The sequence below is a fragment of the Lissotriton helveticus genome, chromosome 12, assembly GCF_964261635.1.
Source record: "Lissotriton helveticus chromosome 12, aLisHel1.1, whole genome shotgun sequence".
NCBI classification, from domain to species: Eukaryota; Metazoa; Chordata; class Amphibia; order Caudata; family Salamandridae; genus Lissotriton; species Lissotriton helveticus.
The window spans coordinates 210832547-210859658 of record NC_136073.1 but is presented as its reverse complement, the minus strand read 5'-3'; the positions used below and the strand labels follow the sequence as shown (position 1 = coordinate 210859658).

Sequence of the window (27112 nt, the reverse complement as noted above, 5' to 3'; positions counted from 1 at the left end):
TACACTTCTCTTGCCTCTTTCTGCACCTACTTTGCCTCTTTCTGCACCTTTCTTCTTCCTTCTGCACCTCTCTTGCCTCTTTCTGCACATCTCCTGCCTCTTTCTGCAACTCTCTTACCTCATCCTGTACTTCTCTTGCTTCTTTCTGCAGCACTCTCTTCTTCTGTACCTTTCTTGCCTCTTTCTGTACCTCTCTTGTCTCTTTCTGCACCTTTCTTCCTCTTTCTGCACCTTTCTTCCTCTTTTTGCACCTCTTGCTTTTTCTGCACTAGTCTTGCCTTTGTCTGCACTTCTCTTGCTTCTTTCTGTGCTTCTCTTGCTTCTTTCTACACCTTTCTTTCTCTTTCTGCACGTCTTACATATCCAAGTGTAGTTAGAAATTAGCATATAAAAAAAACCTTAGAAATTCACTGAAAAAAAACACTGGGAGCTGGAAAAGTAATGCAGCTTTGAGAAGCGAGGCACATCTGCACTTGATTCCGATGCATCACCGCAGTGTCTGCGTGGCTTGAGAAATCGCCGCACGCCGCATCAAATGCACCAATCCCCGAAGACCAAGATCACTGCACTGATTTCGACGCAAGTATGGTGTGGGGCTACAAGAGTTCACACATCGTTCTGGATCATTGCATCGCTTCGAGGTGCCAAGTTTGTAACATCGTTAGGGAACGCAGTAAGAAACCGATGCATCATCTCCTCTTTGGTAAGGCACCGAACCATCACCTCCCTGAGCTGCAGTAAGGAACTGACGCATCACCTCCACAGAGCAAGGAACCAACACGTCACATTTGCTGAGTTTAAGGAACTGATGCATCACCTTCCCTGCGGTCCATTTTGTTTGTTTGTGTGACGCATCCCAGGTACTTTGTGAGAAAAGTGTTGAATCAGCAATTTGTTTTGAACTGAACTAGTTCTATCATCTGAAAGTTATATTTGTATTACTGTATTGTGGATTTTGGTTGTGTGGTCTTGTTTTAGTTTAGATAAAGATTACTTATTTTTCTAAACTGGTGTGGTGTCCATTTGTATTGTTTTTACTGTATTCACACATGATTTACACACTGCCTCTGAGATAAGCCTGTCTGCTCATGCCAAGCTACAAAGGGGGTGAGCAGGGGTTATTTGAGAAGTTTATCCCGCTTACCCTGACTAGAAGCATGGGTCCCTATTTGGACAAAGGTACCTACATCTGCCAAATAGAGACCCCCATTTCTAACAGCATCTGTCTTCATTATCACTGTGATCTGCTTGCAAGGATTGCCATCTGCCCTTATTACTGATCACATAACCTAATTTGTCACAATTTTGGAAAGTCCTGTGTAAATTGTTACACATTGAGGTTCATTTATCACCCAGGTACCATTCCCAAACTGACTGAATGAACTAATAAAACCATGGAGCAATATTTGCATTGCTTATTTCCTGATTATGATAGGGATTGGTCTACCATTTTGTGAGCTAAAACAATAGCATACAATAATGATGATCATTCATCTTTAGGCATGTCTCCCTTTTATTGCTCACAAGGAGGTTCCCTAGGATGAAACTACCTTAACAAAAGTTCCAACTGCTCAAGAGTTTCATGCCCACTCTGATATTATTCTAAAACTAATGGGACCAAAAAACTATTTGCAGATTGCCATTGTGCAGAAGAACTAAAATATTTGGTTGGTTACCAAGTCTGTCTTTCAACCAAAAACATAGCACTGAAGGGCATGAAAAAATTGCTTCTCTGTTTCATTGGCCTCTTCACCATATGTATGATATTGAACCCTGTGGCCGTGAACTGACACTCCAAGGTACATTTAAAATACACTCAGTTTTTATGTATCCCTAATCAAACCATACCGTCCCAAGACTAGGGAAAGGACACCACCACCACCTATCGAAGAAGAAGGGGAGCGAGAGTATGAGGTCCATGCTCCTCTTGATTTCCACAGAATTCGAGGCAAACTTTACTATCCAATGGATTGGAGAGGGTAAGGCCTGGAACAACAGTCCTGGGAGCCCTTGGCTCATGTTCAACAAACCGCCCGCTTGTGGTGTTCCTTTCACTCTTCATACCAAAATAAAGCACAAACCATTCCCATAGTCTTTGGGGGGATTTTGAGAGGGTACTGTCATGGTTTCCAGGCTCCATAGTCACAATCATAGTAAACCCATCCACCTAACCGTGTACCAACAGCTGTATACAAGTGTTTGTGATATACAAAATGTTTTTTGTATATCAAATTACTCCAAATTGGAGTTTAAAGTTCTGCCAGTGGAGTGGCTGACTCACTTTGGGGGGGGGGTTTACGTGTCAGGTAGTACTGAGGTCGAGGCTCCACTTGGAGCATGGGGGAAAAATGTGCAAGATGCTCCAGAGGACCTAGATGTTCTCCATGGAAGAATCCTGGGTGGCAATTAGGTCCAGCCTTCCCGACAGAGCCCCCGGCCCATCTAAATTCCAAGCGATCTGTATAAAGAGGACTTAATTGTCTGGGCCCCTTATATTAATATGATAACAAATGCCATCACAACAGGCATGAATATTCCCCCCTTGTGGAACATAGTGGAAATAATCCCCATCTACAAGAAGGGTGATAGAGCCAACCCTGCCAGTTATAGACCTATAAGCCTAATTGACTCAGTGCAGAAATTTTACACAAGCAGGTGTTGCTATGGGTCCAGGATTGGATCTCCGAGCACCATATTCTGAGTGACTTTCAAGCAGGCTTCTGCGCGAACCTCAGCACATTGGACCAGGTCTTCCGTTATTTACTGGAGGGAGGTCAGTATTAGAGGAGGCAGGTTTTATGTTGCCTTTGTAGATCTGTGGATTGCATTTGATCAAGTACTGAGAGACAAGTTGTGGTGTTAGGAGTGGTGGCAGAGATGGTTCTACCTCATAATTTATTACAATTCCTTATTAGGTTGCATTCCTCAAATACAGCCCAAGATAGGAGGGGGGAAAACAACCAACTCGCTAAGCAATTCCCTGATAAACATGAAGTGAGACCAGGATGAGTTTTAGCACCCATGTTATTCTCTCTCTTGATAAACGGGGTGGCAGATTACTTAGATAGGGATGGATGTGTTGTTCCAAAAGTAGGGGAGAGAAGAGTACCGGCTCTACTCTTTGGGGATGACACCCTATTAATCTCTAAATTCCCCCTTGGACTGCAACAGTTATTGAATGATTTCACTGTATTTTGTAAGGAGTATGGCCTGGAACTAAATAAAGGCTAAAACCAAATACATGATATTTTCAAAGGGAAATACTAAGCCATCCAAAAGAACAATGTATAGAAGAAGTAGCCCCCTGAAGCAAGTTTCTGCCTTTGATTATCTGGGTATCCATTTAACCACAAAGCTAAATTGGATGTCACACATTGAAAAAGTTCAACTGTCACTTATCCAGCAAACTGCCCATTTAAGTAAACTGCATAAAAATACAGTGCCTAGGAAAGTGGCCCCAGCAATGGAAATGTACAACACCAAAATATTGGAGGGGGGGCTCTTTGTGGGGCCAAAATGTGGGGCATTGGGAAAACAAACCCTCTCACTTCTGCAGAAAACCGTTTTCTTCAATCATTTTTAAATCTTCCCAGAAGTAACTCCTTGATTCCTATGTTTTTGGATCTGGGCCAAAAACTACTAGCTTACAAGTTGGCCTACAAGCAGCTAATGTTTTGGCATCGCCCGTGGTCGGTTGATGAGCTCTCTCCTTATAAAGCAGTGATGATTAATCTTCTGAAGCAAAACCAGGCAAACTCTATTCCATGGTCTAGGTCCTTGAAAAATCGACTTAAGAGACTTGGGATGGAGGAGTTTTGGTCCACTCCCAGGGTGGTAGTCTTTGACCTGGCCAGAATCTGGCACACACTATGGATCAAACGTTTTAAATGTATTATATGAACTGTCTTTTTCAAGTTTTAAAAACTGCAGAATCCTAATTCGGGCTCACCTCCTGTACAATTACTTTTAATTTCTTGTTGTTTTAACTATTGCTGCGTTTTGCATCTCGTACAATGGTTTTTATTGCTTGTACTATTTTATATTCATGTTGCACTTCGCACTTTGTAAGATCTTTGTGATCGAAAATAAAGTTATTCGATGATGATGATATACAAAATGTTCAACTGTTATGGGATTGTATGGTGTTTAGGTGTATGCCGTAACTGATTACCACTGAATTGAAAATTGGCATTGCATACCTGTTATTATTTTTATGTTTTTACCATTATTTAGCTCAACCAGTGTAATTGGCACAGCATACCTGATTTTCCCTTTTTATCTCATCGCGTCGCGTGCTGTGTGTCAGTGAGGGACTGCAATGTGCCTTGTACCACAGGATTTGCAGTGATTGCGGCAAATCCTAGTGTCCATCATGGGAGCAGCCTGGCTATTTATGCTGCACCAAGTTCTAGAAGTCACTTTGCCTCGAGAGGAACCAAAGAGGCAAAATCCACATCAGAGTTCTTCCAATGCACCAATAAACATCAACGACTGAAGACTTAACTCAGACGCGATGCTCCTACGCTCCTTCTGAATCACGATATCCACTTTCGTCTCATTTCCTGGATGTTGCCACTCTGCCCAACCTGAAAACAGGAAAGAGAACTTTAAGTTGCGGAATTGTTGTACGAATCCAGAATCCACACAACCACAAGAATAAAGTACCCCACACAAGCAAGCACAAACAAGGCGTACCTGTTATATTCAGCCAAACTAGTAACACTTCCTGTGTGAGAATAAATCATAGAAACTGCACCACCTGTGCAAAATTACTAGGATCTTTTAAGGATCATGGAAGCTTTTATGTTAAACTGATGTTGTAAATACATCAATGAAAGAAACAAAGATGTAGCTTGTTACCAGAGACCGCCAATCTACCAGAAGACACTGAAGCAAAGTCAAGAAATACAAATGTGCACAGTGGTGTGAATTGTGCAGTACATGGTTATTTTTATGTAGCTCACTGCTCATACATGTTTGATCATAGTATTTGAGTAACATGTTATGTTTTGTTGCTAGATGTCACCTTTGATGATATGCAAAAAACAATACTTATAGAGGAGTATCTGGACAAGCACTAATAATGGCAACCCAACACTACACTACATGGGCGCCTTGACTTACGAAATTGATCGCAGGTAGGAAGTGGGGTTGTACAGTACTAGGGATGTATTGCACAAGAAAGGGTAACAGTTACACACCCAGGCAACTCACAAGCATCTCCTGTTTTCCTTTGAAGTTTGACAACTAGCCCTGAGACACAGAAGACTACGTCCAACCAGGCCCTCTTCCCTGGCTCTTAACAATCTCCCTCGTGGGCAATCGCATTCACAGGCAGAAATGTAGGGTACATGGAGTTGGGCCCATATCATCCCTGTGTAGCAAACAGTGCGGGCTATCAGGTAAGCACCGCATTGTTGTTATCTAACAGCTAATTGGTCTAACAATGGCTCTCAATATCTTTGCTTTGAGAAGGAAGGCAAGAAAAAAATAGAGAAAGCATGAAAGAAGAAAAATAATTAAGTAGGGAAGAAGAGGAGAAACAAGGTAAGAAAGAAGAAGGAATGAAGGAAGAGAGAGGAAGAAAGAGAAAGGAAGAAAGGAAGCAAGCCAAGAAAGAATCCAGGAAAGAAGGCAAGAAAGAGAGCAGGAAAGAAGGCATGAAAGAGGCCTGGAAAGAAAGCAAGAAAGAAGACAAGGAAAGGAAGAAGAAAAATAATTAGTAAAGAGAAGGGAAAATAAACAAGCATTTGCAATGTAATAGGTCTCGCATTTACGAGAGTTTAAGCTATTGGCAATGTAAATGACAATGCCTTTTATTTATGTTTTAAAAACGAAAAAAAAATAAAAGGCATTGTTATTTGCAATGTTAATAGCTCAAACTTGTGTAAATGAGAGACCTATTGCATTGCAAATGCTTGTTAGATTAGTGAGTAGAAACGCTCCCTTTCGGCCTGCGCTGCTAATTAATTAATTAAATAAACAAGTGACATCACTGACAGTAGACACAACAAGCATTTGCAATGCAATGGGACTCTCATTTTTAAGAAACCTATTGCATTGCAAACGGGAGTGCGGGCGGGTGGGGGAGGGCAGAAGGCATGGATATCGGGAATGCGGACGTGGGGCGGGGGGGGTGCGAGAAGGCATGGACAATGGGAGTGCAGGGGAGGTGGAAGAAGGCAAGGAGAACGGGAGTGCAGGCGGGGAAGCGGGAAAAATAGTGCTCTAAGTAACACGTACCGTTCAGTGTAACACTCGAAGTAAAGGGGCAAATAGCCATGGGAGGGTACAAATGACGACATTGCATAATAAGGCGGGACTAACAAGCCTCATAATCAACCAGAAGACTACAAAGGACTCTACTATTGCATGCCTCGCACACACGTGCGCTGCCCCTGAAGCTCGACCTAAAAATAAGGTGTAAAGAAAGAAAAAGGAAAAAAAGGTAAGCAATGAAGAAAGCGAAAAGAAAGAAAAATAGAAGAAAGAAAGGAACAAAGGTAGGAAGGAAAGATGAAAAGAACAAAAGAACAAAAATGCAGAAACAAAGAAACATTGAGGAAAGAAAGACAGACAAGCAGGGTTGCAAATATAGTCCACACTCATTTGCCTATATTCATGGTTTATGTGAGTTGTTGTTTGCATTTATGTTGTCTTTCATAAGGCTCTGTTCTGCACAAGTGAACTAGCACCAGCCAGATAAACAAAGGTGACTCCAAAAGTAATTTAAAACTCCATTGGCAAGAGACCGAAACCGATAAATTTGGAATGTGTACTGTAAATAAAAAGTGCCTGGCTATCACATCAGGCTCCAAGCACAAAGGTAACTCCCAAGTAATTATAAAGTAAAACCACTGGAACTGAAGGGAACTGCCCTGTGCGCAGATGTGCTCATTGTGAGAGAGATAAATGCAGTCACTCACAGAGAAGTTAACTTGCGGCAAAAGTAGGCTGACTCACAGCCCCACGATGTATGCTGTAGGGGCAGAACTACAATGTGATTGACATAATAGAAAAAAGGATGAAGAGATAGGGCCCGAAAGCATATTTAAGTAAATATATCACACGTATCATTTTAGTCAAATCAAAAGGTCTTGTCTAATGCCAGGCCTAAATAGGAGATGGAAGATATATCACCAACTGAGAATGTAAAGTTCTCGAAAAAATAAGCAACCCATATGAAAATGTAATATAACAAATTCATAATAAAAAAAACACTCTTCAATTTGCTTTGTCACAGAAGAAAAAGGAATTCTTTTGAGCAGATTTAAACGATGTGTTCAGACTCTGTGAAGTCATTATAAGTGTAGAAACCATTGAGTAAAGTAGGCTATCCAATAGCCCATGCTGTACGCTGTGGTGGGCAGGAGCCTGCTGATCGAAAACCCCTCTATGTATGCGTATTATGGATGACTGTTTTACGAAAAACAGCAGTGTGGCAAAACAGCTAATTCTGGCTCAAAGGCCAGACCAAAAAACTTAACAGTATCAACACAAAAGACAAGCTACATAATAGACGAAAAAACAACATAAAATTCTTAATATTAAACAAAAAACCTGCTTCAAAGTTCTATAAATCCCAAGCCACATTCCTACCTACTATTTTGTCAACATTCATCTCAGTTCAGTTTCATTCATTACTAGAATAGAACATTGTTGATCTGTGATTCCCCACTATCCTACCACGTTTTGTATTTCATCAATCTACAGCTTTCTTAACGCTTTCAAAGGTACTGCCTTTTTCACAGATAAACCTTGTAATATACTCCACTATTTTCCCCATTCCACATATCTACACTCTTATTTCATATGTTGTGTATTCTCTGATAGGTCTTTGGAAAGAGCAATGTGTTGGTCTTCTGTACTAGACTGTAGTGGCTGATGGAAAGCTAGAAACCTAGACCAGCCATAATAGAAGGTGTGTTCCCATGACTGTGTTCTCCCGCACTTAGCTAAAGAAAAACGTGTATTTTTATGTGATGTTTTTATGATGATGGTTTTGGATACAGCTGGAGTTGTGATTCTTTTGCCCAATGCCAATTCCAGTTTGCACGATTAAGCCAAATTATATCTCTGTGGAAGTAAACACTAAAACTTTTTCCAAAGCAGTCTCTTTGTTGCTAGCCATTTCCGAGACGTGTACTCCTTTGTTTATCTTTGTCGGTAATCTTCAGAGAAATGGACCTGCTGTCCTCGTTCCACTGGTACATAATATTTCCTCTGTTCATGGAACGTCACAGCCAGTCGAGCGCTGATTCTGCTGGCTGCAGTTCTAGGCCTGAATCTTAGCCATCAGGGCAGAACATTGGACCAGCACCTCCTCTTTGATTTTATATCCAATATTCCAGTAATTGTATAACTTTCAGGGTTGGATTTGAAGGAGTTGACTGGGAGGTCACCTCCACTAAGTGTGAACAGATTGGAAAAATGTATTATTTGAGTTCATTTTCCAATCATTTGCATAGAGGCGCGATCCCAAGGAAATTGAGGAGAAGCTGACTGGGCAGGGGATAAGAAATTTTGAATATCTCAGATGTAAATCAATGTGTGTCTCCTTAAAAAAAGGTTCCTTAAGGCTGAAATGATTTGTCATTACGCATTTATTCCACAGTTATCAAATATACACTTCTTCCTCAGCCAAACAGGGTTTTATTTTTAATGTTATTTTGAATCTATGGTTGAATTTAAATGTTGCTTGAAAATATACATATAGACTAAAGTACTCCCACACGCAATGCATCCAGGCTCAAAACCTTCCTTGATTATGGGACATCGTATTTTCTTGTCACACTTCTGTGATGCTTTTTAGAAGTAAAATGTAGCACTTTGGGCAGAGAAAATTATTCACTGAAATGCAAACTTGGTAAAGTGTGGCCAGGCTTTTAGGTCCTGCCTACCAGCCAGCGTAAGATGTCTGGGTGTGAAATACCCATTGTCAACTTACAGTGGGCTTACATCCCACCCGTTGCTTACCATTGGGTGCATTTAATTTGATGTCACTTTTGTTTGTTTGCTCATTCAATGGCTTTCATTTCTCTAATTAGCTTGGACTATAGCCTCTTTCCAATTAGTTGGATTGGCTAACTTGTACCTGTCCACTGCTCACAGTTAGAGAACTAGTTTATTTATTTTTTAATGCGCTCAATGAGAGAGCAAATATTTGTAAACTATGTTCCTCATGAACTGCTTTCCCCTCTTAAAGAGCCACTCCTGCCCTGTGTTGTTCCTTACCCCTCCCAGCTAGGGTACCACCTGGGATAGAGGCACATTCTGGCCAGTTACTGTAAAAATTCAAGACAAAATGTATTTTTTATGAAGATTTAAAGAAGAACATTAAGTAAATAGATTGCCAACCCAGTATGAGTCAAAATAGACATATTCTTTGATTTGAATAATACGTAATAATACGTAAGAGTATTGGACAAAGATTCATGTTTAACTGGTCTTATTTAATGACTAAAAACTATCAAATATGCATAGTAAACAAAATTTGATAGTAAACACAAGGTAAGGGGAATTCTGCCCCTTTACAATGAATTATAGTAACAGAAGCAAAAGCATGGGGAGTCGCAGTAGCAATAGTCCCAAAAGCACAACTGTTTTTCCAGGAGAGATGTCTCAGAAAAGATGCCTTGCACTATAAGATGTATCAGCATGAGTAGCCATACAGACAGAATATCTATTTATATAGATTCCTTGAAGATGGTTCATAACTTACTGAGCACTATGTCAGTGAATATAACTTTTGACCGGCAGGTACCACAATGACACCTGTAGTCAAAATAGTAACCCACTGAGCTACCTACTTAAAATACAAATCTGTGACCTATATGCTGTGCTTGGCAGTGGAAACTTTAAGTAAGCACTTTGCAGTAGACTCATTAAATAGGTACGCCCTGGTCACCTGATCATTGGAGTCACCAATAGGAAGACACACTAAACAGCAAACAAGCAGGGAGTAGTGGCAGCAATAGTCCCAAAGTCCTCCTACCTGGACTTAGGGTTCCCACCTTTGCTGGAAAAAAAAAATTAGCAAACGCGACTCTCCACCCCTCGATCAGAAGCACGATCATCATGGACAAGAGCAACAGATCCAAGTATTATGTAGAAGTGAGTGAATGACTTCTCAGCAAAATCGTTTGAAGTAAGGATGGAGTGTTTCAATGGGAAAGTGCATACGTCAGGTACCACCATTCAGGGTTGGAAGCAGACCATACTGATAGAGTGAGAGGGCATTCTCTTGACCTCGGATATTCTGATTGGTTACCTTCATTTATATAGCTCCAGCTGCGGTCGGTAGGGGAGTACCTGCCGGGGCGGTGACGAGGGGAGGGGGAGGGGCAGGGTGGGGGTTAGTAATGTATGGATAATGGAGGTTTGCAGGTAAGTAAACATATAAATAAATCAAACGAATTTCGTTGTGTGCACTGCATCCCCAAATGCAATGCAGTGCGCGCAACAAAATTCGTTTGATTTATTTAAATGTTTACTTACCTGCAAACCTCCATTGTCCATACATTACTAACCCCCACCCTGCCCCTCCCCCTCCCCACGTCACCGCCTCGGCAGGTACTCCCCTACTGGCCGCGGCTGTATAGCTCACTAATCCCCATAATGGGTTTCTAGATACTGACCAACAGAAGCAGAGCCTAGACCACCCCGCCAACACCGCCTTGAAAACTTGGTCACTTCTCAGTGTCTGACAGTTTCTATCACTGGCTTTCATATAGAAAGTAAAGGCATAAAATGTTGGCATACAAGAACCTTGCCGGGTCTGCATTAGCTCATAGCCACCATGACTGGATTGGCCTTTTACTTTGGTGAGCTGGAGCTATTGGAGCCTGGAGCCTCTTTCACTTTCCCAGCTCCAAAGTTAATACCTGTTTAATATTTGCAGTGAGGCACGGGTGCTTCAAGAGAGAGAGAGGGAAACAGTGGGTGAACAGAGAGAAGGAGAGAGAGGAAGACTGAATGGACGGAAATAGAGAGACATAGCAAGGAATGGAAGGGAGCGGCACAAGTTTGAAAATGTTTGCGAAATTCAACAGTAAAGTCCAATAGTGATCCTGTATTCTTTATTTCAATCTTCAAAACAGATCCACAGGCTTCTTTAAACTACAAGGCCACGTTTTGTTATTTCCACATTAAGCCAACACTTGTTTCTTCGTTACAGCAGGTCTGCCTCCGACTTCATCAGGGCTTGGCTTGATGTGGATATGTAGATACCTGGGCTTGTGGTTACAAGAAGCCTATGAACCTGTTCTAAAGATTGAAATAAAGTATACAGAATCACTATTGGACTTGACTGTTGAATTTTTACAATTGAAGGTGCTCCTGGGTTCTTCTGTTTATTAATGGAATACTTATGGTTTTCCAAAAAGTGTTGGGTCCCTCTTTTCCTCCTTTGGCCATCATTTGTATGAGTTACTAATTCTGTTCTATACAATTTTGGTTGCACAGGGCAGTGTGGCTTTTGTGCTTAGCCACAACACATATACGGAGAGAGTAGGGTCCCAGGGAAATATTTAAAGACCTAATCACAGTTATAAACCCCTTACAAAGCACTGTATATAATAATAATAACTGTGGGTCTCAGGAAACTCAAAGTTCTGTGTTCAAAGTGTGTCTAGTCCACTACCTGAAATGCTAGGACCCATCACTACGTGGTATGGATACCCATCGGTTACACTTTCTAGACCGCCCTCTTGGTCATCATTTGGGCCAATCTCACCAAGTGGTACGTCCACAACGTGCCATCAGTGCACACAAACGTTGGTAACTGAAAAGCAGTGCATAAAAAATAATAAGTGATAGTGAGTGATTAAAAATGGATAGTGGGTGCAAAATTGACTTTAATAAGATGCAATCCACTTCCAAGATTAAAAAACATAGAGTGCAAAATATCAGTAGTTTTAAGCAAATATCTACTGCGTGTATAGAGAGGTCAACATGTTTCTGCAGTTACTGATACTACTTGTATCACCTGCTTCTTCAGGACCAAAGTTATATTTCGCTACTGCTTCAAAAAAGTGCGTGTGTGCATAATGAAAATAATAATACAAATATTATGATATCACCTGAAACGGTATTCTCAGTGCTCCTGTTTAGTAGAAGCTGATAGATACAGGCAAGAAGAATCATGTGTAGACGACACATATAAAGAAAAGAAAACAGAGAACAAGGAAAACACATTAGTTAGGGTTATCCATTCTGAGTTTCAACAATTGGTATCATTACTGTACTTGTATAATCCACGTACAGAACCCAACCCCTTTTGATTTGGATATGTCTCTCACTCACCTAGAGTTTCAGAAACCGGCGCCACACCTCGCCTGGCCACAGCTCAGGAAATAGGGGCACCGCTCTATTTAGGATAAAGGAACCACAAAAATCACAGTGAAAAGCCTCCCAGAGACCGCCAAATCTCAATCAGTCGACCAAAAACGTTAGTATAATGGTCATCAACAGCTCTCATAGCACATTGCGTCAATTGTTTGTTTACAGTGCTAAGTGGATGTTATGCCTTCAAACGGAAAGATAATCTAGAAGGGAAGATAGAACAATCCATTATGATGGTATGTCATGTTAATGCGAGTCAAAGCGCCAAGGATCAACCGCATGCCAAAGAATACTTAAGCGCTACCACAGTACTGCTAAATCGGGCACACTCAGCGCGTTGATGAAAACATGTTTGGTATTTATGGAGCTGCCAAACGGAAAAGTCTTAAATTCCTTTTTTGGCAATGATACTCCATTTGAAATTTCTAAGCCCCAAACATCGAGCAAGAGTCAGTTCGAATTCCGACTATACTCGTACTATACAGGTCAGTTCGAGATCATAACGCTTTCACTAGTTAGTACACGAAACATTGTGCAAAAGGCAGTCTGTAGACATACCTGTCCGTCGATACCCCAGTCTGGCGTCTGTGCTGTACGGGGAGGCGCCGGGAATTGTTTGTTTGTTGTATTTCAAGATACGGAAGTACCGTCTACCCTGTGGCAGTGTCAATGCGCATGCGCCGTCCCGCGACTACGTCGAACTACAGAGTCCGAAGGGATCATGGGAAATGTAGTAGAAGGGCTCGTGTATGATGAAATATAGCCGAGCTCTTTCTTATTCAAACTCTAATCGAGGTTGTTATTTGATAGTTCTGACTCAAAATTGTCTAAAATAAAGGCGATGATGTAGATTCGCAAACACAACATGAAATGTAAAAACAATTATGTCATGCCATGTAAATATCCGGACATTGCCTACAGATGAATTAGGGGCAATAATCCTGGATCTGGTGTCTCAATCGGTCTATACGCAAGACATGGTGTTATTCAATACGTATCATTTGAGCATATAGCCAATAGTTATTGCAGCGCTCAATGTGTAGTAAGCGGCACTCGAGAGGTCGTGAATAGATCTAATATCAATTGTCCATAATTAATTGTGTAGCCAATTTTTGCAGACAGTCAAATGGTATCGATAGACCCTGTGGACAATAGAGCATACAGGCGCTCTCTCATTGTTCTTAAGGGCAGTGTATGCAATCTAGCGCCATCTAAGGCAAGAAGGTACTCACGACCTGTCAGCTCAAAGCGAAGATATAGTACTGGAGGTCAAACAGGGATCACACTATAATGTAGTCCATGGAATATCTTCGTTGAGACCATTTTTATCTGTATTCAGACGATACACCCAGTTTTGTTCCAATTTGAAAAGGTGTTTCGTGATATCAGTAACATGCGGGGGAATCCGTGGCTGTTCCAACACTGTCCAAGAAAAGTCTGTGGGATCATGCCCTACCTCCAAGAAATGGTTCGTGAGGCGGGTAGCTCTTTTTTTACACCGGATCGTGCTTTTATGCTCCGATATCCTGACTTTTATTTTTCTTGTCGTCATTCCGACATATTGTAAGGGACAGGGGCATCTAATGAGGTAGATGAGATTGGAACTGTTACAGTTAGTAAACTGTTTTTGTTCCCAGCGTCTTGAAGTCCCTATGTCGATGCTTGTGGAGTGGGTTGTTTGAGCACAGGCAGCACAATTACCACAGGGGTGGTGACTCTCAACCAGTGGAAAATCCCATAAAGTTCCCAGAGTGAATTAAAGGCCTTTCATTTGTGGCTGAACAATCAGAACTTGTTCCTACGCTTCACCATTGAATTTTCAGAAACCACCTTGGCATTTTTGGACCTCCGTATCACGGCCACTACAGGGGGCTTGGTGTCTGAACTGTATAAGAAACCTATGGCACGAAATTCATTGCTCAAATACGACAGCTGTCATCCGAAGGCGCTTCGGGACAATCTGCCCTTCGGGCAATTTCTGCGTATTCAACGTAATTGCAGTACCAAAGAGGGGTTCCACAAACATGCAGGAGAACTTGAACAATGTCTCCGTGATAAGAAGTATCCCAAAAAATTGATTCGAGACTCCAAAAAGAGAGCCTCCAATAACAATCGTGAATCATTATTGGAGGTGGCCTGTCCTAAACAAAAAAATGAGAGGATATCGTTTGTAAACACCTTTAATACACGATCCAACGCAATCAAAAAAATTGTGAAACTACACTGGAAGATCCTGAATACTGGTCCTGATAACCTTCCTATACCACTGTTTGCATACAAGAGAGGACCAAGCTTGAAAGAACGGCTAGTGCATACTAGACCAGGACCGAAGAAAACTCACCAAGTGGGAACTTTATGGGATTTGCAACCGGTTGAGGGTCACCACCCCTGTGGTAATTGTGCTGCCTGTGCTCAAACAACCCACTCCACAAGCATCGACATAGGGACTTCAAGACGCTGGGAACAAAAACAGTTTACTAACTGTAACAGTTCCATTCTCATCTACCTCATTAGATGCCCCTGTCCCTTACAATATGTCGGAATGACGACAAGAAAAATGAAAGTCAGGATATCGGAGCATAAAAGCACGATCCGGTGTAAAAAACAAACTACCCGCCTCACGAACCATTTCTTGGAGGTAGGACACGCTCCCACAGACTTTTCTTGGACAGTGTTGGAACAGCCACGGATTCCCCGGCATGTTACTGATATCACGAAACACCTTTTCAAATTGGAACAAAAATGGGTGTATCGTCTGAATACATATAAAAATGGTCTCAATGAAGATATTCCATGGACTACATTATAGTGTGATCCCTGTTTGACCTCCAGTACTATATCTTCGCTTTGAGCTGACAGGTCGTGAGTACCTTCTTGCCTTAGATGGCGCTAGATTGCATACACTGCCCTTAAGAACAATGAGAGAGCGCCTGTATGCTCTATTGTCCACAGGGTCTATCGATACCATTTGACTGTCTGCAAACATTGGCTACACATAATTAATTATGGACCATTGATATTAGATCTATTTACGACCTCTCGAGGGCCGCTTACTACACATTGAGCGCTGCAATAACTCTTGGCTATATGCACAAATGATACGTATTGAATAACACCATGTCTTGCGTATAGACCGATTGAGACACCAGATCCAGGATTATTGCCCCTAATTAATCTGTAGGCAATGTCCGGATATTTACATGGCATGACATAATTGTTTTTACATTTCATGTCGTGTTTGCGAATCTACATCATCGCCTTTATTTTAGACAATTTTGAGTCAGAACTATCAAATAACAACCTCGATTAGAGTTGAATAAGAAAGAGCTCGGCTATATTTCATCATACACGAGCCCTTCTACTACGTTTCCCATGATCCCTTCGGACTCTGTAGTTCGACGTAGTCACGGGACGGCGCATGCGCATTGACACTGCGACAGGGTAGACGGTACTTCCGTATCTTGAAATACAACAAACAAATAATTCCCGGCGCCTCCCCGTACAGCGCAGACGCCAGACTGGGGTATCGACGGACAGGTAGGTCTACAGACTGCCTTTTGCACAATGTTTCGTGTACTAACTAGCGAAAGCGTTATGATCTCAAACTGACCTGTATAGTACGAGTATAGTCGGAATTCGAACTGACTCGATGTTTGGGGCTTAGAAATTTCAATTGGAGTATCATTGCCAAAAAAGGAATTTAAGACTTTTCCGTTTGGCAGCTCCATATATACCAAACATGTTTTCATCAACGCGCTGAGTGTGCCCGATTTAGCAGTACTGTGGTAGCGCTTAAGTATTCTTTGGCATGCGGTTGATCCTTGGCGCTTTGACTCGCATTAACATGACATACCATCATAATGGATTGTTCTATCTTCCCTTCTAGATTATCTTTCCGTTTGAAGGCATAACATCCACTTAGCACTGTTAACAAACAATTGACGCAATGTGCTATGAGAGCTGTTGATGACCATTATACTAACGTTTTTGGTCGACTGATTGAGATTTGGCGGTCTCTGCGAGGCTTTTCACTGTGATTTTTGTGGTTCATTTTTCCTAAATAGAGCGGTGCCCCTATTTCCTGAGCTGTGGCCAGGCGAGGTGTGGCGCCGGTTTCTCAAACTCTAGATGAGTGAGAGACATATCCAAATCAAAAGGGGTTGGGTTCTGTACTTGGATTATACAAGTACATTAATGATACCAATTGTTGAAACTCAGAATGGATAACCCTAACTAATGTGTTTTCCTTGTTCTCTGTTTTCTTTTCTTTATATGTGTCGTCTACACATGATTCTTCTTGCCTGTATCTATCAGCTTCTACTAAACAGGAGCACTGAGAATACCGTTTCAGGTGATATCATAATATTTGTATTATTATTTTCATTATGCACACACACACTTTTTTGAAGCAGTAGCGAAATATAACTTTGGTCCTGAAGAAGCAGGTGATACAAGTAGTATCAGTAACTGCAGAAACATGTCGACCTCTCTATACACGCAGTAGATATTTGCTTAAAACTACTGATATTTTGCACTCTATGTTTTTTAATCTTGGAAGTGGATTGCATCTTATTAAAGTCAATTTTGCACCCACTATCCATTTTTAATCACTCACTATCACTTATTATTTTTTATGCACTGCTTTTCAGTTACCAACGTTTGTGTGCACTGATGCATGTTGTGGACGTACCACTTGGTGAGATTGGCCCAAATGATGACCAAGAGGGCGGTCTAGAAAGTGTAACTGATGGGTATCCATACCACGTAGTGATGGGTCCTAGCGTTTCATGTAGTGGACTAGACACACTTTGAACACAGAACTTTGAGTTTCCTGAGACCCACAGTTATTATTATTATTATTATATACAGTGTTTTGTGCCTAGCCACCTGTTTTTTGATTGACTGATAGCTAAAGTATTCCATTTGAATGATATGTTTGATCAGGCTGATAAGCTTCTAAAAAACAATTCCTTCATCTTTTCACAGTTTTCGTCTCCAAGTAGAGATTTATTTTCCACATATGAAACAATATGAATTAATCATATTGAATATTTCTTCTGTGGCTCTCTTACTAAATGAATCTTACTCCAACTTCATTACACAACTGCTACTGTGGGAAAATTGGTGAAACGTATTGCTTTCTTTTTACAGGAGCCACCTGCTTTGTGTGTTATTCATGACACAGCATACCCTCTCATGCTTCTTATATCAGCCTTCCCCCATGAGTCTCTCACTAGCCTTTTTTGCTCTTTTCCAAACATGTATTGGGGCCTCTCTAGATCTATTTTTTAAGTCAACAATAAAATGTAGTTGTCAGAATTTAAGGCATTACAATTATACACAAACCCGTTCATTACAGTCATGGAAAACTCAAATTGGCCCCAAACAACGCACAGTCTGTGTACATAACAGACAGGTGATCTCCCTACTGCCAGATTGCTTATAAAACCAGGACAAGGGATATTTTTTTCTGGGGTATGTATGACCGAAGAGAAGGCTTCGGAGGTTGTTTTTGTTTTATCTCCTACTTTGCAGATATTGCATGAACTCTCAAGTTGTGGCACACAAAAACTTTTATGGTGATGAGGAACATTCCATCTGCTTTAAAACTCTCAACTGACATTGGAGGCAAAAGCTGTACTCAGCATGACACTTCTATAAACCCATAAATCTTCTCCCTGGCTAAGCTGATGCATAGACCCAAATGGCTAAATCTTGTGTAAAAGTAAATTAGGCCTTTGCAAGTATTTTCCTATAAATTTTCACATTTCACTACTATTTTTAAATCCTCTTCATAGTTTCCTGGATGAAAGTAATTTGTTATGTAAACCATGCCATTGTTAGAACTATTTTGAAGTTCAATTGTCTGTGTGAGAAAATAAATTGAGTATTAAATATTTTTATCTAGGGTCCGAATTTCAAATGCTTAATTAATATGATTGCAGTTAAACCAATTTTATTATGAAGTTTAGAAGTGTGTTTATTAGCATGATTTAGTTATGCCAGATTAATGAAAAACTCCAAATTGGATAACATGGATGCTGCTGTTGTCTCTGTTTTCGCTCCTTCATTCACCCACTCTAATCAGGTTCCCCTGTGAATCTTTTCTCCCCACAGCTCTGCAGAACGAAGACAGGTTGAGGTAATTTTCCTGTTATGCTCTGAATGAACTTTCTGTTGTTCCTAACTGTAACATTATCCCTAGGTTCTTCTGCTGGGTTCTCCAGCTCAGTTTAGTATTATTTATTTGTGAATCACTTTTGTTTAATGTTGGATATTTTGTTTGAAACATTTCCAGGTGACAGTGATGTGGAAAAACAGGATGAGTTCTTAGAAAATTAGATAGTGCTAACATATAATGCTGTTGATGTGAGTTCCTCTGAATCACCAAATAATAATACATTGGATTACACCATGTGTTATAGAAATCTTCTATGCATGATTTGTGTATAAAAAAAAACCTGATTTTAGGGTGAGCCAAAAGGGATTTTAGAAGTCTTTCCCTTATTAATAGAGATGCTGTCCTTCAATTTACTGCTCATTTGAAACTTGGAATTAATACAGATTTTGAATATTTTCCATAACTCTGCATTTGAGCCATCATGGCATCATTTATTCTGTTCTGCTTAGTTTTGATATTTCTGTGATAAAACCCTTCACTATTTCCCCTGATCTAAAAACATTTTGAGTGCTATTAATTACTTATTTATGACACTCTGCTAAACTGATGCTGGGTAAGGTGCTTTTTTATGTATGATCAACCATAAGTGGAACTTTCTTAGGTAAATTGTGCGATATGATTATCCGGGTACAGTAGTAATTATTTGAGCCCAGGGTTCGACCTCAACACCATTTACAATTATATAGATTGAAAACATTGAATTCAAAGTACATTTGGGAAATACCATAAGAAATGTTTTCTTTCAGGATTTTGTTTGTTTCCATTTTGAAACAATAGTTTACATTCAATCATTGATAAGTCAACAGCTCAGCACTTACATTATAAAAGTTAGACCTATTGGCTTTGCCAATGCCTGCTCTTTTTGTCCACTTGTAGAGCAGAATTCATGCGCATAATTGACAAAATTCACTCAAGAGATAGACTATTAGAAAACGGGAGGTTCCGCACCACAACAAAATTCATTTAGACTACCTGCACCACCCATTGATCAGAAACTATCCCTTAAATAAGGCACCAGATATGCACATCTACTTTGATTGGCTGCTTGCAGACAGACGGAATGGTCATAACACAGGGAACTTATTTGTAGATCTACCATTATCCAAACCTTTTGATTTTACAAAAAATATATCTGTAATATAAAATTAGACATGATTAAACATAGGGGCTTCTAGCCAGTCCTATTCATCTATAACTGTTGTTGTTTCATTCACATTTTAATGCTACCCACTGCGACATACAGCATGGAGCAATGGGTGGCTAACTAAACTTGAAGTGTTGGCACTCAGCTCTTTCACCAAGAGCATATCTGCCCACAAAGTAGTTCCCGGAAGTGCCAGAGCTTACAATGGCAATGTTTGTTTTTTTAGACACCCAAAATATTTCTGCTTTTAGTAATATTTTTTGTTTATATTGACAAGGGGCTCGGCAGCTCCATGAACAATAAAGAATTGTAAGAACCAGGTTGATACACACAGATGGACAAATCCCAAAGGCTGGCATGGCAGTCCACACAATATCTAGCTTTGCAAATGCTTTCTATTGATTCAAATGGTAGCCAGTCTGAATTACTGAAATGGTATTTTTGAGCAATGCCACTTCAGTTTGATTCAATTCAAATAAATGCATTTTAGTTGTAAAGAAAACCCCCATTATAAACAGCATAACGTATATGCAAACTCAGTTAAACAAATATGAATATTTTAAACCTTTACAAGAAGTTTAAGGTATTTTGGTTAAAAACAATTACTGCCGCAGCATGAACAAAGCAAGTGGTAATATCAATCTGTCAGATGTGGTTAATTTGTTTATGACTTAAAGACATACCGTTAGCCATACACACAAGTCCAAGAAAAGCAATTTTCTATATTTCATGGTTGACATCTGAAATTGTCTTAAACGAGAGGAACCAGGAGCTATATTTAAGCAGGTCCTGCACACATGCTCCAGGGAGGCAGTATTAAACAGAGTCAGGGTAGGATGGATGCAAGTTGATCAGTTTCCTGCCTAACCAGAGCACCTACATGCTCTGCTTCCCCCGTCAGCTCTTGACCAAAAATCTTGTGGTCTTTGCACTCCGGCATGATTCAATCTGGGGTGTCCTACTGCTTCTGGGTATCAGTAACACTTAACTGAACCAGGTCTGCTGTAGTGCTCACAAACACAGCTTTTAGCTACACTCACACTCCCGATGAAGTGCCACTAGACCCATTAGGGGCTCAACAGGCACAAAACATGTCGACCCATAGCACCGTTTCATCCCTATACGACCATAATATCCATTCAGGGGCTCATTTATTTTAATTAGGCTATCACTCCCATACAATAAACTCATCAGCTGGATTGCCCTAGACCTATTTTAGCCCACTCATTCACCGCACTACGCAGCCCGCACACACACATTCACCCAACAGATTCATCAAAAGACCTCCGCCAAAGAGTCCCGTTCGCGGGTGCCCGTCGGGCATTGCAGCGCCGGCCCAACGAGGAGCAGGGCCTATGATGAAGCATGACATCCTCAGGCGTGTGTGAGGACACTTCTTAAAAAGACCTGCCCTTCCTCCTCAAGGAACTGCACACTATTCTGTTTAATGACATCTGAAATTACCACACTGCACAGCGTCACAAGTAATTATAAAAGAAGTATCTACTGATTATTTATTCATATACATTTAGGCTCAAATACAAGTTAAGAACAGTATAATGCATCACACAAGGAGTTGTAGTGATGTTAAGCGCCCAATCTCATCTGAATATTTTAAATATATTACACAGTGGGAGTCACCCCGGTGTAGTTATAGTTAGGACTTGTTACCAAAGAAAATACATTTTTTGGTTTGACCGTAGCTTCAGCACTATCTGACAAATGCTTCTAACAATCAAAAAGTTCATCCAGTCCAGCTCCTACCTGGAAAGTTTCAGGGTGATCCATCAAGTGCAGACTGAGAAAAAGAGGAGGGTTCTAAAACACAATTTCCCCATGCAATTTCCATAGGGATTTTTGATCAGCACTTCAGCCAATAGGGCTGAATGGAATTACACAAAATTTCGGCAGAAATCAAATCTTTACCCAGAGAGGGTGTGTTTTGTAATTTGGTATAAATCCTCTCTGTAGTTTTTGAGAAATTAAGGTGTGTAATTCATAGATAACTGGATGGTTGGATATGCAGGACTTGTGCAACATCAAATAATAAAGCTATTGGATTGGTTAAGAGGACTGCTGTGAAAAACAGCCCTCTTAACTAATTCAATAGCTTTATTATTTGGAGCACCCACAGACTGCTGGTCTGCCCTTGGAATATGGCAATTTCTGGGACTGCAGACTGGTAATTTAGTCGATGAAATATGAGCAAGGTGTACCCACCAGGGTCTGTTTGTATGCTACTTGAACAATGGAATACATATTTGAACTTTGAGGGGACAATGAACTTGAAACTTACCATCATAACCACAATGCATCAGAAAAGATCATGTTGCGTTAAGAATGATTTAATTGGTTCTCTCACCAGCAGGTACAAGATGATCGCCTTTTGACCCCATGAGGAAGGTTGAAGAACCGAAATGCGTCGGGGGAGGCACCCTTTGTTTGTGTTTCAAATGGAATAAATGAAACTAGAAGCCTGCAGTGAATGAGTCTCATTTCCCTCTGTGGGCATTGGAGAGACCTTGTCTGATATATATGTGTATATATAATGTGCTATATGCTGTAGCATTTCACGTTTATACGAGAATGTACGGCTTCCTATAATTGTGGATCCCCCAACTTCTAATTGATTTGATGGACCTCTTTGAGGCCCTTAAGATTTAAGCATAGTGATTTTACTATGTTTAAGGATTGTGTTTTTATAATTATTCTTTTGTTCCATTTTATTTTATGTTTTGTGAAATTTGTTTTGTGCATTTTATGAAATATCATGCTCATGATTTGTATTGGGGACAAGGTGAATAAATTATGGTATTTACTGCAAAGATATATTTTGGGTACCGATTAAATTAATCTAGAAGTACTTTGTCAGTGTCTATGATGAAGTTTGCATTAGGTTTCTAGTGGTGGTGGGGCTTGCTACCTTGCTAAGGGCTCGTGGAGGGGAAACACGTCAGAAACGTTTGTTTCTACATAATAAATAGTGTTTATACAACTCAACCCTGCAGTGCCCGTTCTCTTGGGCAGCTTGTCGATCCGAAGTAGTGGTTTTGGAAATATTATACATATATCAGCTCTTTCGTGAACTGGAGTAGTTTGAAACAGTCCTTCTGCTACAGGGATATCGTTCCTGATGCTGGTTGCATCAAGGGAGAAAATCTATTCTTAATGTTTTTTGTATTTGTACTTCATCTCTAGTCTGACATTGTACTGCCTGTGGCTTTCTTCTCTCTGGAGGATGGTTTCTCCCATGTAGCCCCAAAAACCTGACTCTGTGAGTAGGCCATTAGATTGATAGACTGTGAGCATTCTTGCAGCAAATGGCATACAGATTTTTATTTTGCATAATGTGGAGCCTTCTTGTAGGAAGCAACTAGCCCCAATTTAAATGTGAATCAAATATAATTCCAGAGCATGATAAGACCTCATGTAGTGTTGTGAAATCTCATTAAGGTCCATGGATTAGGATTCTCTGTCCAGCAAGTGGTAACATATTTAATTGCTTTTTTTTAACTACAAGCAGCATTGCATTGTTGCATATATCAGGACTGTTGTAGATCTAATTCCTATTCAAGAGTTTTCCATCTGGGGTCATTTCCTCAAAGCTTCCTACGAAAGATTGTTATATGATGGGCGATGAAAGGAAACAAGTCACTGCCGTTTCACAACCCATTATTAGACTTAAATGCTTTGGCTGGAGCTTTTGGGACAGAAATATCCCCTTGCATAATTATGTAGAGCATGCTCCCCTGTCCTACCTTTCCCCTTAATTTTGCTCTCTGTTAGACCTGTCAGTCTTAGGCTGGTCTTCCCCCCCAACTTGTAGCTTTCCTCCTCAACATTTTCTGACCTTGTTTTGCTGGCCTTAGGACTCTGAGCACTTTACCACTGCTAACCCGTGCTAAAGTACATGTGTTCTCACTTCTAAACATGGTAAAATTGGTTCATACCCAATTAATTTACTTATAATTCCCTAGTAAAGTAGTACTATAAGTACTTAAGGCCTGTAAACTAAATAGGGCCTTCAGCACTGACTTGGGCCTTGTCCGGGGCAGCCTGAGCAACCCCAAAGATCGGAGGGACCAAAATTCAATTTATGCAATATGCTGATGATTTGGTACTCCTGGACCACACTAAAATTGGGTTACAAAAGGCGCTGACGGCACTTGCAGTATACAACAAGAAAAACAGGCTGGTAGCAAATTCCTCCAAATCAAAAGTAATCATCTTCGGACACTACCCAAAGAAAAAATCAGTAAGATGGAGGCTTGGTCATCTCTCCTTGGAAACCACACAGCGATACACCTACCTGGGCATTTGCTACCAAGAGTCGGGACTTCCAAGCGTCCACTTAAAGAAAATTCAAGGAAAAGGTAAAACCTTCACCTATGCACTCTGCAAGCTACAAGCCCCGGTATAGAGCCCCTCTACAACGGCTATTCAAAGAGTACTCAAAGCTAAGCTACTGCCGGCCCTCAATTATGCTCAACAAGCGTTCCCGGGTAAACTCAACAAGGACCTAGAAAAAATACACTGCAGAGCTTATAAGAGACTGTTCCACTTACCAAGGTGCACCAGAAATACGCTCATCCGTTTAGAGTTCTCGCTCAACCAGCAAAATCTGGAAGAGATGGCCGCCTTAAGTAAATATTACTTCCTTACAACAGCGGCACACGGGAACCCACTCAAGGCAGTATTGAAACATATCTTCATGGAACCTGGGAATCCCTGGTCTGCCACTCTTAATGCGGCAAAGGATCTTCTCCATCTAGCCATAGAGTCCTGGAGTCCTGGAATCCTGAACACGTCAGTTATACCGCCATCAAAAAGCGATAAAAAAACAAGTAGGTGCGCGTTCGCGGGAACTGGACCTGGAGTCATTGGCTAATAGAAACTTTCACGAGTCCCTATGCCTGCCGCACACTGTGCACAACCCTAATCCCCACCTCACGCAGGCTGTGGGCCGTGCAGTCCTTCATAAGATTTTAGCCTACAGACTACACCCCCTGCCCCTAAAAGAACTATACGCCTCTGAACTGGCTGGACTAGCTGCACGGGAATGCAGGCTCTGTGGATACAAACGAGAATCACTGGCCCACCTCCTATTTTGTTGCTCGGCGCTGCGTACGGCTCGCAGTCTCTACCTCAGGCCTATTCTAATACAAGTGGGGTCACGCAAAGGAGGCAATTTACCAACTATACACACTAACGATGGTAAAACAGATGGCCTCTTTCGGAAAATATATCCATCAGACACGGTCCAAGCTGATGGCCACCCAGGGCACACATGAATAGAGACCTTGCAGACACATATTGGGCTGCCCCACTATGAACCCTTCTCACTGTATCCACCAGCGCCCAGTACACAGACTTGCTTGCCGACACTCTCTTGGTTTTAACTTTTTCAATTTTGTATTCTAGTTTTTAATGTAATAAGCGCTGCGAGGCCTCAGGGCAGTTATGCGCTATACAAATGCAATTTTTCATTTCATTTCATTTCATAATGTAATGGTTTTGAGTAACCACACAATAAAGCATTCATTCATTCATTCATTCATTCATTCACTGACTGTGTCACCCACTTAAGTAGCCTTTTAAACATGTCTCAGACCTGCCATTGCAGAGCCTGTGTGCAGTTTAAACTACAATTTTGACCTGACAAATAAACCTTTTTAAAGGACAACACCTTCCTTTTTAATAAATATACATCACCCTTGGGTTGGCCCTGGACAGCCAGAGAGCAGGGTGCAATGTATTTTGAACGTTGGACATGCACTTCTACGTTTTAAATGTCGTAGTAGAGAAAAACTCTTACATTCGTTTTTCACTACTGCAAGGCCTATCTCTCCCATCGGATAACCTTGCGAGTAATTTGTTACCATTTATACACGTAAATCCAAATGGAAAGATATAACTGGTTCAAGTTTGGTGTCTCTGGATTCCAAATTTAAAATCCTAACTTATGGTGAAGTTGGATTTTAAATTACAATTTTGAAAATGCCACTTTTAGACAGTTGGCATTTTCTTAACTTAGCCATTTGGTGGCTGCAGACTCTCTCTGTTCATATGACTAGGTGTAGTTGGCTTTTTGTATTCCTCCTAGACAGCCACACACAATGGAAGTTTAGGTGTGACTGAATGTGCCATCCCTGCCGAGTTGGGAGGAGGGAGCTGGGGCCAGCCTCACTTAAACCTGAATAGGCTGTGTCCTGTCTCCAGACAAAGGGATGCATACCCCTTGTCCATACGCTGTAGCCAGGAAAGGGCATGCAGGGTACCTGTGCACCTCAAAGGCATGCCTCTGGAAGCTTCTCCCCAATTCAGCAGCACAATTGTATACAAAATAGGACCTTTAACACCACCACATAAGTACACATAAGTACACTTCTAGGCCTGGGGCTAGGTAAAAGTACTGCTATGCTGTTGAAGGACTGCCACTCTGCCGGACTGCACTCTGCTGGACTCCTGCTCTGCTGTGCTGACCTGCTGCCCTCTTGCCTGGGTGAGAAGGACTGGACTTGCATCTCTTGAACCCAGAACAACTCTAAGGCTAGTTGTTTGGCCTCCTGATCTGAAGCCTCAGGAACATAACAGGCTTCCAAACATCTTGCTCCCACACCTGGACTCTGCCACATGTGAGTCTGCCCTGGCAACTGGTGCTACCCTAGACCTGGCCCCTTGGAAGGGGGCCGAAGGTGCTTGCCAGCAAAAACAATTTATCTTCTCTGCTGAGCAATGCATCCCTGAGCAGAATGGTGCATATCCGAGCAGAACCGTCACATCCCGAAGCAGAATTGATGCATCACTGCTGCATGGATTGTATTTACAAAGAAACAGGAGCGACCCATATGTCCTTGCAAACTGGGTATTGCTAATAAGCAAAAAAAATGTACATAAGGAACTCATTTTCTTAGTTAGTTAGCTTTTGCAAGAAATAATACATCTTGCTTGATTTAAATAAAAACAAGAAGATACAGGATGAAGCCCTAGGTCAATAAGGCATACCAATAGACCCACAGAATTTGTAATTTATTATGCAAACCAGTCTTTGAGATACAAAAAAGCATCCAATATTCTGTATTTGTGCATTTACATTATATACAATTTGACATTTGAAAGTGATTTGGGAACCCCAGTGAAATGACCATTACCAAACCAGTGAATTCAATGTAGTGCTATTGTAGAACTGAAACTTTGGTTATTGGTAATTTAAAAGAGGAGCCAGTTGAAGATATAGTACAATAAATTCTTCAAGGACAACTCTATAATTTGTTGGGGCTCTCCCTTTTCATTAGTCAACGACGTTTCGACCCTCTCATGGTACGGGGTCTCTTCAGGACAAAAAGTGGGACATAGTTTACTGAAACTATGTCCCACTTTTAGTCCCCAGATCGTTGTTCTATAAAAACCCTGTACCACGAGAGGGTCGAAACGTTGTCGACTCA

The 27112-nt window shown here is 41.1% G+C and overlaps 2 long non-coding RNA genes across 4 annotated transcripts in view; one reads left to right on the top strand and one right to left on the bottom strand.

Annotated features, from left to right (window-relative positions):
* The window catches only part of LOC144799419 (uncharacterized), a 205239-nt gene extending 182786 nt beyond the window's left edge, over positions 1 to 22453 (top strand). The window contains exons 5-6 of one of the 2 annotated variants that reach the window (XR_013603815.1): positions 18460 to 18484; positions 22036 to 22453. This is a non-coding gene — a long non-coding RNA (uncharacterized LOC144799419). Of the gene's footprint in view, positions 1 to 18459; positions 18485 to 22032 lie in introns of both variants that reach the window. The other variant, XR_013603814.1, reaches the window with a different exon arrangement.
* Positions 1 to 27112, bottom strand: part of LOC144799418 (uncharacterized) — a 139060-nt gene that overhangs the window by 71852 nt on the left and 40096 nt on the right. For both annotated transcript variants that reach the window (XR_013603813.1, XR_013603812.1), the window contains one exon: positions 4262 to 4586. This is a non-coding gene — a long non-coding RNA (uncharacterized LOC144799418). The remainder of the gene's footprint in view (positions 1 to 4261; positions 4587 to 27112) is intronic.